General features: G+C 37.5%; 1 protein-coding gene across 1 annotated transcript in view; it reads right to left on the bottom strand.

Moving 5' to 3' along the window:
- stard13a (StAR-related lipid transfer (START) domain containing 13a) overlaps positions 1-13,349 on the bottom strand; it is a 75,919-nt gene that overhangs the window by 52,534 nt on the left and 10,036 nt on the right. The window lies entirely within an intron of this gene.

Below are 13,349 nucleotides of genomic sequence, written 5' to 3'. Positions count from 1 at the left end.
TGACTTGGATAATATAACAAATTATTGCAATAATTTTGATAAAGAAACATTTTCAGCAGCTGCCAAAGCAAATTTTATGATATAAAGCACCGAAAGCAAGATAAGTGTGTGTGGGGTAACTGAAGACTGGTATCACTTGCGTGTCACACGATCTACTGAGAATCTCTTGTGCAAGTGATGCGCTCTTCTCTATCCTACTACTGTTTACTAGAGCACACAACCGTGCTCCTCTAGGAGTACAAGCTCCGGTAACAGGATAGAGTAGAGTGGATCACATGTACGATTAAACTGGGCTTCCCTCAATTTCATGCCATATAACAAACCTTGCAAGACTCATTTGAATTCTATGTGAGAATTTCTATTTTAAAGCGCTATGGTGGGGCAATTCAACCATTTAAATTTGATGTGAACAGGCCTTCATCGTGGGCCAAACATATGTCTCTCCAGCCCGTGGGCTGCCTATTGAGGAATCCTGCTTTAAATTGTGTAGTTAAAGCAGCTTTTTTAAATGATCTCGTGTGAATTATAGAATGAGGCATTGATAACATATTTTTATGTCCTATTTGATGTTTTACATGTAGTCTTGAGCAGCCTCATATTTAATGTACTTCCGAACGCCTCCCCCTGCGGTGTGGCCTGTGTCTGACTGTCCGCAAACAGTATATCATTGTTCAGCTGTTTTGAACAAATTTGTACTTATGAACAAAGAAGAACTTCACTGTAAGCATGCTTGGGCCTTAAGTCTATGTGTTACATTACTCCTCTCTTTAAAGTTCACATGCATCTATACATTCTCTCACTCTCACATACATTCCAATGGCTGTGGGTGTCAGGCATTACATTGGCTCAGCTCCCTCTCAGAGGGGGGTGTTTCAGAGAGAAAGTTTAGAGTTACAGGTTTATGTCAGAAAGTTACAGTGGTGACATGACTGGCGTGAGGTGTGGAGAGAGAGGGAAACACATGAATGCAGGGCTAAAGCACTCAGTCTTTTCCACACTTCCATCCTGGGTGGGACGCAGTTAAACTGAACAGAGAGCCCGAACTGTAACAGACTAAGCAATATAAACTAAAGGAAAAATATATTTTACGCAAGTGAACCCTCAAAATAAAGTGCTGGGGTAACTCTACCCAGTGAACAGCCGACCAGGAGCCAGTCTGGCGGTGACATGGTCTCACCCCATGAAGAACTGTTAGCATTTCTATAAACATCCCAGTGAGATGATTCATGTAATACAGACTTTACAAGGACAAGGCTGTGAAATAAATGAATATTTATTTCTAATAAATTATAATATGGATTTATTCATTTATACAAACATTAAATAAATAAATAAATAAATAAATAAATAAAAGCTTGAGAAAACATAATTTGGATCAACAAGGTTGCTTAAATGTTAAGTTGTTTGTATAACTTACTTGGTAGCATATCAGTTACTCACATTTACTTTCTATAATGAGAGTAAGAAACAATGCCAAAGGGGAAAAAAAAGAATTTGTCTTTGGGATGATCTATGTATTAATGTGGCACATGGGCATAAATTGAGGAACCATGTTATTTAGGTAATTATCATTAATTCAATAATTGAATCATTGTTAATTTAATAATTTGGTAATGTTTTTCCTTCTTTTTATGTATGTATTTGTATTAATTAATCATTTATTTACTCATTTGTTATTTATTCACATAGATCTGAATTAATAATTTGTAATTATAATTGTTTTGAATTGAGACCACCTGTTGTAAGCCTTGTTTAATGTCAAGTACTGCAATAATAAAAAAGAAACAATTAAAATTGAAATATTTTTTACACAAAACAAATAAATAAATACCAACAATAATTTGACCTAATTTAATCATCAATAAAACAAAGAAAAGCCTTGTTGTCACAAACTATAGCACAAGGTTTAGCTTTAATGTATCTCTCTACCACTATATGGGTTTCAAAACAACAACAGATTTGGGAGCGAAGTTGTGTGAATATGTAACCTGGCCCCAGACGTCACTCCATGTTAGTGTGGTTATCACACAGCAAACTGCTCATCTGTGTGAAAGACTGAATTCATACTGAGTCACTGGGGCCCCTCCAGAGACTCTAATAAATATTCATATCAGGGGCCAGTGGGCGTCAGGAGGAGTCACTGGCCTCTAAGTATCCTCTACTACTTTCTTATAAACGTACAGAATACAAGAATGCATGGCAAAAATAAATTGTAGAATGTGTGTTTTACCAGCTTCACACAATCAGGACAACCAGCTCCCAAACATCTTATGGAGACCAGCCAAAAACAGCAGCAAACATGTAAAAAACAAAAATTGGTGCAAAAAAAAAAAACATGCCATTGAGCATGGCCGTGTAATGGGATAGAATTAGGACATGCCGTCGTTCACAGAATCAATGGAAAACAGGGACTTAAGAACGACATGATTCTCAGTTTTTCCCCCTTATCTGGAAGAGGCCAAGGCTCTATTTTTTGCCTGTTTATTTTGACAAACTTTTAAAATACTCCTACTTTACATGTTTAAGCTGCATTTCAGGCCACAAGACCCCAAGATCACAATATGAATTTAATGTAAAAGCCAAAACATGTATCTGTAACTGTAACTGAACAGCTGATGAATGAAAATTAAAAAAGATCAAATATCATGATCATATCTTAAAATTCTGTCATCATTTACTCACCTTCATGCCGTTTCAAACCCATATGAATTTATTTATCTGCCTTTGTCACCATTCTCTTACATTGCATCTTTTTCACATTGGAAGTGAATGGTCACTGAGGCTAACATTCCACTTTACATCTCCTTATGTGTTCCATGGAAAAAAGAAAGTCGTGTGAGCCTTATCCACATCCAATAATCCCTTTAAATACTATTTTCTTCCAAACATTTTTGTCATTAACAATTTTTATTGATTCTAAAATTAAAAGTTGAACAACATATGAAAACACGGAATCAACTTTTATCAATATATAACTGCCCACATCGCTCGAAAACCTTTTTATTAAAGGGTCAAAATGAACTCAGACTAAATAACAGAAATTTGCTGGGAATAAAATACCCAAATACTTAATGCCTTGTTTGGGCCATTGAAAGGCGCCCGGCTGAAAAGACGTTACTGGGCAGTATGCTGTCAGAGCCTACGCTTTGGATTTAGACCAATTAACTCTGTATCCTGAAAATTTAGAAAAGGAAATGATAATTCTGTGGAGGCAAGGCATAGATCTAGTGGGGTCGGAGACGAATAATAAAATATCATCTGCGTAAAGCAAAAGCTTATGCACCATACTTGCCGCCATCACCCCTGGAAAATCATCCTCCTTTCTTATAGCGGCTGCTAATGGTTCCAGGGCAAGACAGAACAATAATGGGGAAAGGGTGCAACCCTGCCGGGTGCCCCTTTCCAGAGTAAAATAATCTGAAATTAATATATTTGTTTGTACCGCCGCTACCGGGTGTCTATAAAGTAACTTAATCCATCCAATAAAAGGATTTCTGAACCCATATATTTCCAAAATCTTAAAAAGATAGTCCCATTCTACCATATCACACCATTTCGGCGTCAAGTGAGATCAGACCGGAGTCTGATCATTCGCTACTGACCACATGATATTGATGAGATGCCTAATGTTAGCAGAAGAACTACGGCCCCGAATAAACCTGACCTAATCTATATGTTTAAGAGATGTCATAACGCTACTTAATTGGTTAGCCAAAAGTTTGGACAAAATTGTTCGCTGGCGGATAAGCGGATAATTCCCTCTCTGATGACTCCAGATAATCTATCCATTTTTCAGCATCCGCCACTCTTGTAACTAACTCAGAGAATTTTGTTTCCATGGCCGTAATCGATCGACATATTACAGCGAGATCCTCCAAGTAAGCAACAACAAACCAACATCACAAACATGTTGGACGCTGGATTTCTCCGGCTGCGCTATCCAAATCGAGTCCCTGGTCCACAGGCCCTTCATCTTGAACACGTAAGTGTCTTTTAATGTCTCCAGAGGCCAAGGATTTTGACTTCTTGGCCATGTTTAGCTCAAAGAGCAAATATATCACTGGGTGTATCGAATTTCACCAGATTATGGCATGAAAATAATTTTAAAAATTAGCTAAATGCTCAGAGCTGTCGCTCTTCTTGCATGGCATCACCACTTCATAGTTTTTATATTTCTTTATATTTACAAAAAACTGGTCAATGCTTTAACCCAATGCAACTTACAGTACATTCAAGGTATACGTTGTATCAGTTTCTGTGCTCTCTGGGAATCAAACCCATGACTTTTGCATTGAACTACAGATAAAATAAACATAATTATGTAATTCCACTGCCAAGTATTTTCCCTCTTACACGTCTATTGACATATCTAAAGAGAAAAGAGAGTGTGTGTGGAGTTCAGTGTGGGTAAATTATTACAGGTCTGTGGTCGTTCAGTGACAACCGAGGAATGCAGGGGCGCAAGGTCAGATGGACTTAGTCACTGATCTAACTTTTTGTAGAGGGGCTTTTATGCACATCAAGGGTCATCTATGTCAAAACATGATCTAGAAGGAAATTCCCTTCAAGTTTCCTGTAAATACACAGTTATTTTCTCCTGAATGTCACAGCACCCGAAGCTCTGGAACTGTGTATCACATCCTTTGGAAGTCCCTTGGACAAAACATCCCGAAATGTCAAAATTCCCTAGGTACACTCCCTTATTACCAAACATGCAAAATATCCTACAACAGACTTTTTCCTGATGTTTCCTAACTTCTGTAGACCCGCAGCTGCTCTGGAACCATTCGCCTCACCACAATTTTAAAACAAATGATATCAAGAATATGAAAAAGCTGTGTGCCAGATGGTGCCCTTTTCATTAAACTTATTTGTAAGTATGCAGCTGTTTTTAAACATGTATGGTCTGTGATCAGAATTTGTGCTGTTCAAAAGTAATAATCACTGATAATTTTGCAGACATAACTCAGAAAACAAAGCAGAACCAGTTCTGCTCATGTTCATTGATGACACTAATCTGGCAAACTTTGGCAAATCCAAAGATTACTTCATCCTCAAAAGTGCTCATTGTGCCTTGTTTCCAGGTGGACGACACAAATCCCAATATACCCCAACCTGGTCTCATTACAAGATGTACAAATAATACAACATGGCATGACTTTTACCATATAAAAAAAATCAAACGAATCAACAAAGCCTCTATCATACCAACAGTCAAAAGTCTAAATTGGGTCAGGGGCTGTCTGGAGCATTGGAGTCCTACCCTGACCACAGCATCCCATCTTTAGATCTCACTTCCACAGCAAAAACACACCATTACATTGTTTTCACCCCTGGAGATATTTTAATTGGTATTTAATAATGCAGAGAGATTATTATCATCGAGGTGAGGATTACTGAGACCGAGGGGATGGGCTGGGCTGGGGTGAAACGATGGCTAATGGATGACGAGGAAGTGTGTGTATGCAAGTGTTTCTACTATCCAACAGAACCCAGTGTTTGTGTTGGCCACCCAGAACAACTGTTTTCCCCTGAGGCTGAGAGGGACACATATCCTGCTGGTTCACAATCCCCCCTCTCTACTCCCTTCAGCTTGTTGTTCAAAAGGATCTGACAAGCAGAATGGACCAGAGTTAATGGTTCTTATGTGAAGGTCGAATGAAGTAAACAAGGGCAAATGTACACAAACTTAAACAAATGCGTACCGATAAATGTGTTTTTTGAGGGAGCACGAGTGGCAGTCAGAACTTAGTGCCCAAATGAGGAAAGACATGACCAAAGAAATAAAAACTGTAGCGTGTTAGCCAAGGCTTAACATCGATTACCACAAATTTCAATAATATATATATATATATATATATATATATATATATATATATATATATATATATATATATATATATATAAAGCAAAAATCACAGTAATAGTGAGTCATTTACAATAGAAGTGAATGTGGAAAGTACACAACCATTAAAATACATATAGTCACAAGATGTAAACATTATACTGTATATGTTATACATGGAGGGAGGGAGGATGGACGGACGAATAGATGGCTGCACTGTATCACTACAAAGCCATAGTGGGCGAGAGTGGGTGCCACAATCTGTTAGACTAACACCCTGATGCCAACAATCCATCATAGGGTTAAGGGTTTTGTGTATGTGCGTTTTTTTGTAGGAAAAGTGTGGGATGTCTGCCAAACTCAGAGTGCTGAATTAGCAGTCCAATTAAACATGCACGACACTTGCACCAACAGCACAGCAGGCTAATTAACCTACCTTCATTTTGAAACTGACATAAATTGACATCCTACTGGAGTGGAATCTCTGAGACTCTCAAAACACTTTCCAGTTATTATAAGCATCTAACAGTTTTTTTGCTAGATAATCTCTCAGAGGGTCTTACAGTTACAGCAACTTGTGGTTTTAAATGCAACGCGCTGTTAACTGCTGAGCCAAGACCTTTTATTTTTTACTGCCTGCAAAACATGCCGCCCCACACAAACCTGTTTATTGAGTTATTTTTTATTTCGATCTAAATACCACACAAGATGAGTATAATTGGACTTACACAAGCATTTCCACACAAATAAGCAACATTCACATTCACAAAGTGACATCTAAGATTTTAATCTTGCACATTACTATATGTATGTGCATTAAAGAAAATTTTACCCAAATATGAAAATTCTGTCACCTTTTACTCATCTTCATGCCGTTCCAAACACATTTGGAGATGTTTTGAAGAATATAGTTAGTTGCTCTTTCCGGGAATTTACTATGAATGGGGACTGGAGCTTTCAAGCTACAAAAATGACACAAAAATAAAAATTTTGTGCTAGACAAAATGTATATTTTAAGACCAAATACATTCTTAAAAACATCTCCTTTTGTGTTCTACGGAAGGTCATGAGGGTTTGGAACATAAGGGTGAGTAAATTATAGCAAAACTTGTTTATTTTTATAAAAAAAAATTTGTGGAACTATTGCTTTAACGGGCCAAACTATGTATATGGATGTGGCATGTGTTTGCCAGTCCCAAGATTAGCTAAAGTGTGTTTTCTGAGCAGAGCACATGCCTGAAGTGCCAGTGTGTTTGGAAATATCACACTGTGTTCTATCAGGTCCTCTCCTGACAGGCTGTGTCTAATCAGATCACACAGAATCATGTCTACCCTCAAGTGTGAAACACATAACCCCTACAGCCTCTGGTGAAGGTGTGTGGCTTTTTCTTTAAAAGTTTGTGTACTGTATTTCTCCTACACAATATCACATCTTTTTTACACACATAAGTGTGTTCCTAAAGGGCTCATGCATGCTCTGCAAATATGCTTTTACGATAATACACACAAATTCTTGTTTAGAAAGAAAAGTTAATATGGGTGTAGCCAAGTAGAGAAACTTCATGTAATTTAACTTGGACATGTCATAAATTGGACGTGGCCCCTTTAAGAACTGGGGTTTTGTGACACTGCTTTCCAGCACTCTCTTGTGTTAGAGACATTAGAGCATGCATTGTACAGGAGATTTTATTATAAAGGGGCATAGCTTTCGCAACTCTGTGCTCAATACACACTACTCATGAGTACTTTTAAATGAGCTACTCTTTTACTCTTACTTGAGTAGTTTTTAGGACAGGTACTTTTACTCAAACTACATTTTTTAAGAAGTTACAGTACTTTTACTTGAGTATTAATTTTCAGTACTCTATCCACCCCTGGATATAAGCATGTGTTAAATGCATAAAATGCCGTGAATGATATAAGCAAGAATTAAGGTGATGTATGCTGAAGCATATGGGTAGGCTAATGCTAAGTTTGTGTTTTGTTTTGACATTAGCCTCTACTGTATTTCATAGTACCTTATTTCATTTGCCCTTATTTAATTCCCGTATTTCATTTTTTTCTTCTTCTTTTTTTAAATACAATATGGCCGTCTAGATCTGTTTTTTTCAGAATAAAACCAAAAAATATATTTTTTAACAGCTACATGGGTACTATGGCATATAACCATCTTGAAAACACTCATTATTTTTACAATACCATTTGGTGATGCTACTGGTACAGAAATGACCAATTCCGAAATCGGTTCAAAGAAATGTGGGGGACGGAAAGAGAATAAACTGTCCGTATATACTGTAACCTAAAGGGACAGTGATTTCCCTCTAAGGACAGTGACATATTTGTTGAGGAAATTCCTAAGAGCATTAATTTCTCTGGTCATGACTGCAGATTATTTGAGGGGGATCAAGAAAATATCAAATCTGTCGGAATGCTTTTAGGAGCAATTGTTGTGAGCAATTGAAAACGTACGTGCCTTCAGTGGTCTGTCATACTGGAACAAACTCTGAATGAGCTCTATGTCAAAGTTTTCAGAAAATACATTAAATGAATACTTTTCAGTGTTCTTGTGGATATACAGTAAAAAAGATGCCTTAAAAATACAGTATATCAAGTATGAATACCGGTGCGCAGTAGCTGCATTTTACAGACACTGCATTTTATATTAGTTATGTTGATCTGGGACACATCGAGGATTTCAAACACATCTCTTCCCTGTGAATGTAAAACCTTTCTCCACATTTCTTTGGTGGGATGTTTTTAATGGAATAATTCACCAACATATGAAAATTCTGTCATTATTTACTGTTATTATGTGGAACAGGAGAATATTTAAAGAATCTACTCGCAGCTCCTTTCCAGTCAATGATAGTTTATAGTGGCCGTGGCTGTCAAGCTCCAAAAGGACCAAAACATCATAAGGGAACCATAAATGTAGTTCATATGACTAAGCAAGACTGCTGTATCCTAATCATAAAATATCGATACATCCATTATTAATCGCCACAATATTTTCTCAATGCGTTTCTGAGGCATCAATTTATCAAAATTAGCCAACATTTAAATTAGAAGCCTAATTTGTGCTTTCTATTCACTGTCAGTCGGCCTTCCTGTTAATGTAGTCTGCCATAATAGATTTGGGAGACCACAAGGTGGTGATATAACAATCAATGAAGGACACGTCGATGCACTGCAGATGGCAAAGTTGTGAGTCTAGTCATCATACACACAAAAGTTACGAAGACTTATGTACTTCTACAAGAATGAACAGTGACGCTGGTGAGTTTACAGGTCAGTGTATGAAACTGGTGTAACTGCGCTAACTGAATGATTAGATATGGCAACGTTTACTATGCAATTTCTCTGTATGTAGTCTTGAATAAGTTGCATTCAAGCTGTCAAACCACAAAACACATACTGTACTTGTAACTGAAAATACATTGTGTAGGCTGTATGAATGATACATGTACACAATGTATCATCCAGTGATGGCAAGAGTAAATAATCTATGTCATGGAGTCGTAGCTGGGTGTCGTTGTGTGCACATTCATAGAAAAGACTTGTTTCTAATTTTAGAACGCGCCATGTCATTTGCCATACGCATCCGGTGTGCAACCTCTCTTTAAGTTACCCTGCCACTCACACTTTACCAAAGTTGTGTTGAGAAATATGTATGAAGAGACAAAAAATATTATGCAACAAGGAGCCCTATTTATATCTGGAAAAATGCTTTATATATCAATAATCACAGGAAAATGTGCGTGATAAAGGCTATTGTTTACTCATTTGATCTGAGGCAAGGTATATTGGAACATAAAAATACTACTAACAATAAACTACAAACATTTTTGGAGCTGATGAGTTTTGAAATTGAGAATCTACCTCAATAAGTGTCCAATACTGGTTTAATACAGAGAATATAATTAGAAAGTGAGCTTTTCTTTGTGCAAAGTCACAGGTTTATGTTGGGTCTCTGCTAAATACCACTGAGACTCTCATTTGCTGCATTTGCATATTGTACATGCGGTTCTACTGTACCAGCTGCTGTATGCTGACCTAACTCTCTCACACACACACACGCTGACCCAGACAGACCCAAGCGCTATGCATGTACTGTCACTTTCAAGCCACATATACACTATGCAGACACACATACAAAAGAGGCATATCACGGGGGCCTGGGAAGCTCAGCAAGTAAAGACGCTGACTACCACACCTGGAGTCGCAAGTTCGAATCCAGGGTGTGCTGTGTGACTCCAATCAGGCTTCCTAAGCAACCAATTGGCCCGGTTGCTAGGGTGGGTAGGGTCACGTTGGGTTAACACTTCGTGGTTGCTATAATGTGGTTCTCACTCTCGGTGGGGCATGTGGTGAGTTGTGCGTAGATGCCACGGTGAATAGTGTGAGCCTCCACACACGCTAGGTCTCCACGGTAATGCGCTCAACAAGCCACGTGATAAGATGCACGGATTGACTGTCTCAGATGCGGAGGCAACTGAGATTCATCCTCCGCCACCCGGATTGAGGCAAGTCGCTACGCCACCACAAGGACCTAGAGCGCATTGGGAATTGGGTATGGGAGGAAAGGGGAGAAGAAAAAAAAAGAGAGGCATGTCACAGAAAAGGCAAACAGTGAAATATTACCCTGGTGACATGACCTCTCGATATGGTAAACACTGGTAATGTGGGAACTGAACATAAACACAGTTATCGTTAATAATGCATGAATAATTCAGCCCAACAATATTCGATTGAAAAAAATCTAGCATTTTAAAGGGATAGTTCACCCAAAAATTTCAAATTCTGTAATTTACTCTCCCCACGTTGTTGCAAAACCGTATGATTTTGTTCCGTTGAACACAAAAGGAGGAGTACATATACATGGTAGGCAGAATGTAAGGGACCGAAAGCCTCAGTCACCATTCACTTTCATTGTATGGAAAAAATATGTAATTAAAACAAATGGGGACTGAGGCTTTAGTGTTCCAGGGATGAAAGAACGTAATTTAGGGTTGGAAAAAGATGAGAGAATCCCTATCCTTTTAATGTCATGAGAGATATTGAACTGGTTTGAATTTTAATAAGTGGCAATGAACAGAGACTGACTGTAAGTAATATGCACACGTGCATGCACAGATCCTGTGAGATGTGGCTGAGGCAAGAGCGCCCACTGAGTAAGAAAGGAATGATGGGGATAAATGTGTACTTCTATTCTATTTTAAAGCTAAAATACTATTCTATTTTGTGTGTTTGTAGGTCAAAGGGACATCACAGTGAATGGATTAGATTAGTCCAGATGGAATTGAAATGTTGGGATCAATGTGGTATTTAAGCGCTTAAGCGTCTCTAAAGATAACACAACATTACTGAATATTAATTCTCAGGGTGAGATGTGTTGGGGGTTACATCCTCCAGCTGGCCTAGAACACAGACTGAGACAGAATTCTATATTTTCAGCTGTGATGGTGCAGGTATAACAGATTTGGGCTGCTTATTTAGTCTGGGTAACAATCACCTGTAAAGCAGAGGGAAATTTTAAATATCGTATACAATATGTCACATCCGTAATAGTAATTGATCTACTGACCTTCAATTCTGACTACATATTTCAAAGAATTGTCATGGAGGCAAAAATGTGCAGCTTATTAGACATTTTGACTTATTTGTTCATTTTATACCATCCTGTAAGATTTTGCTGAATGATGCATGATTTTATTTAATTTTTTATATTTTTCTGGTGATGATTTCTTTCATTTAAGGCTTCTGCTTTAGGAACCTTCTTAAAAGGATAGTTGACCCAAAAATGAGAATTCTCTCATCATTTACTCAACTCCATGCCATTCCAGATGTGTATGACTTTCTTTCATCTGCAGAACACAAATTAAGATTTTTAGAAGAATATCTCAGCTCTGTAGGCCCATAAAATGCAAGGAACGGTGGCCAGAACTTTGAAGCAACAAAAAGTACATAAAGGCAACATAAAAGTAATCCATATGACTCCTGTGGTTTAACTGTTGATGTAAAGAATTACAGTGAAAAACAGTAACATTTTGGTCTGTTCTCACCCAAAACTGTTAAGATCACTTCAGAAGACATTGATTACACAACTGCAGTCTTATGGATTACTTTGAAGCTCCAAAAAGCACATAAATGCAGCATAACATTTTGGTCACCATTCACTTGAATTGTATGCACCTACAGAATTGAGATTTTCTACTAAAAACTTTTGTTTTGTTCTGCAGAAGACATCTGGGATTGCATGAGGGTGAGTAAATGATGAGAGAATTATTCTTCTCACTGAATGGACCCTTTTCACAGACACAGACTGTGATGACACGTTTCCAATATATTCAGCACTGGGGCATTTTCAAACACACCACCAGCACCCTTCGCCAGTGACATTATGTGATTGGGCATATTAAGCCCTAAATTCTAAATTGGCATGACCTCTGACCTCTGGGTCATTACATATATCCACACACTCCCACAAGACTGCTCAATAACAGTAACATGATGCGCAGGGTTGGGTAAGTTACTCTGAAAAAAGTTTTTAATTACTAACTACCAATTACATCTTCTACAGTGTAATTAGATTACTGTACTAATTACTCTGTCTGAAAAGTAATTGCATTACTTATTACTAATTACTTTCTAAAACACTTATAAACCTCGACCAGATGAAAAATTCAAGGATAGACATGAAACATTTCTTTTAATTCTTTCAAAAATTCTTTTAAAATCAACTAAATTATTCATAAACTGGCCAAGGAATTTAAGCAGGCTGCATTCAATTAGAAAACAAATTTTTACATTAGACATTCAATTCTGATTTTAAATTCACTTTTGTTTTATATGGAATTGTTCTATATTCTATACAATATTTAACACAATTACATCAGAAGTAACTGTAAATTACTTTCAATGAAAAAGACATTTAATTACAGTAATTAATTACTTAGCCTTACACCAAACACTGCTGACGTGACTCCTGATAATAGCCCAGTCTCGCTGGGAGCCAAAGGTAAACCAGAGTCCTTCATAAACACATGAAGGCAAGTTTGTCAGACACTTATACACCAGCTTAAGACTGCACAGTCTGATGCCTGACCCTGAAAATCACAAACACAACACTTCCAGGCATGAGCTAGAGCTCAAACTATGGATTTGCATGTGTATGCATTGTGCATTTATGTATGTATGCATGCATGTATATATGCATTTGTGTATAAAATGTGTTTAAATATGTGCCAGTCCAATACATTTTACATGACTTCAAGCAGCAATGCAAGGAATTAAAATTTTAATTTTAAAGAGGGTTTTGCAATGTAAACTGACTAATGCAAAGCACTAAAGCAAGTTAAATAAAGCACCACCACTAAAAAGAGCAACTCAAAATTTAAAAATACAAATTGACCTCACCAACTGACTAGTTGATTGTTGAATGACTAGTTAACCATTTTGACCCATTCCTTTTCCACACCTGCCTGCAAAGAGGATGGTCTCTTTT

The sequence above is a fragment of the Xyrauchen texanus genome, chromosome 43 (assembly GCF_025860055.1).
Source record: "Xyrauchen texanus isolate HMW12.3.18 chromosome 43, RBS_HiC_50CHRs, whole genome shotgun sequence".
NCBI lineage: Eukaryota > Metazoa > Chordata > Actinopteri > Cypriniformes > Catostomidae > Xyrauchen > Xyrauchen texanus.
The sequence above is the reverse complement of the archived record's forward strand: the minus strand, read 5'-3'. Positions and strand labels throughout refer to the sequence as shown.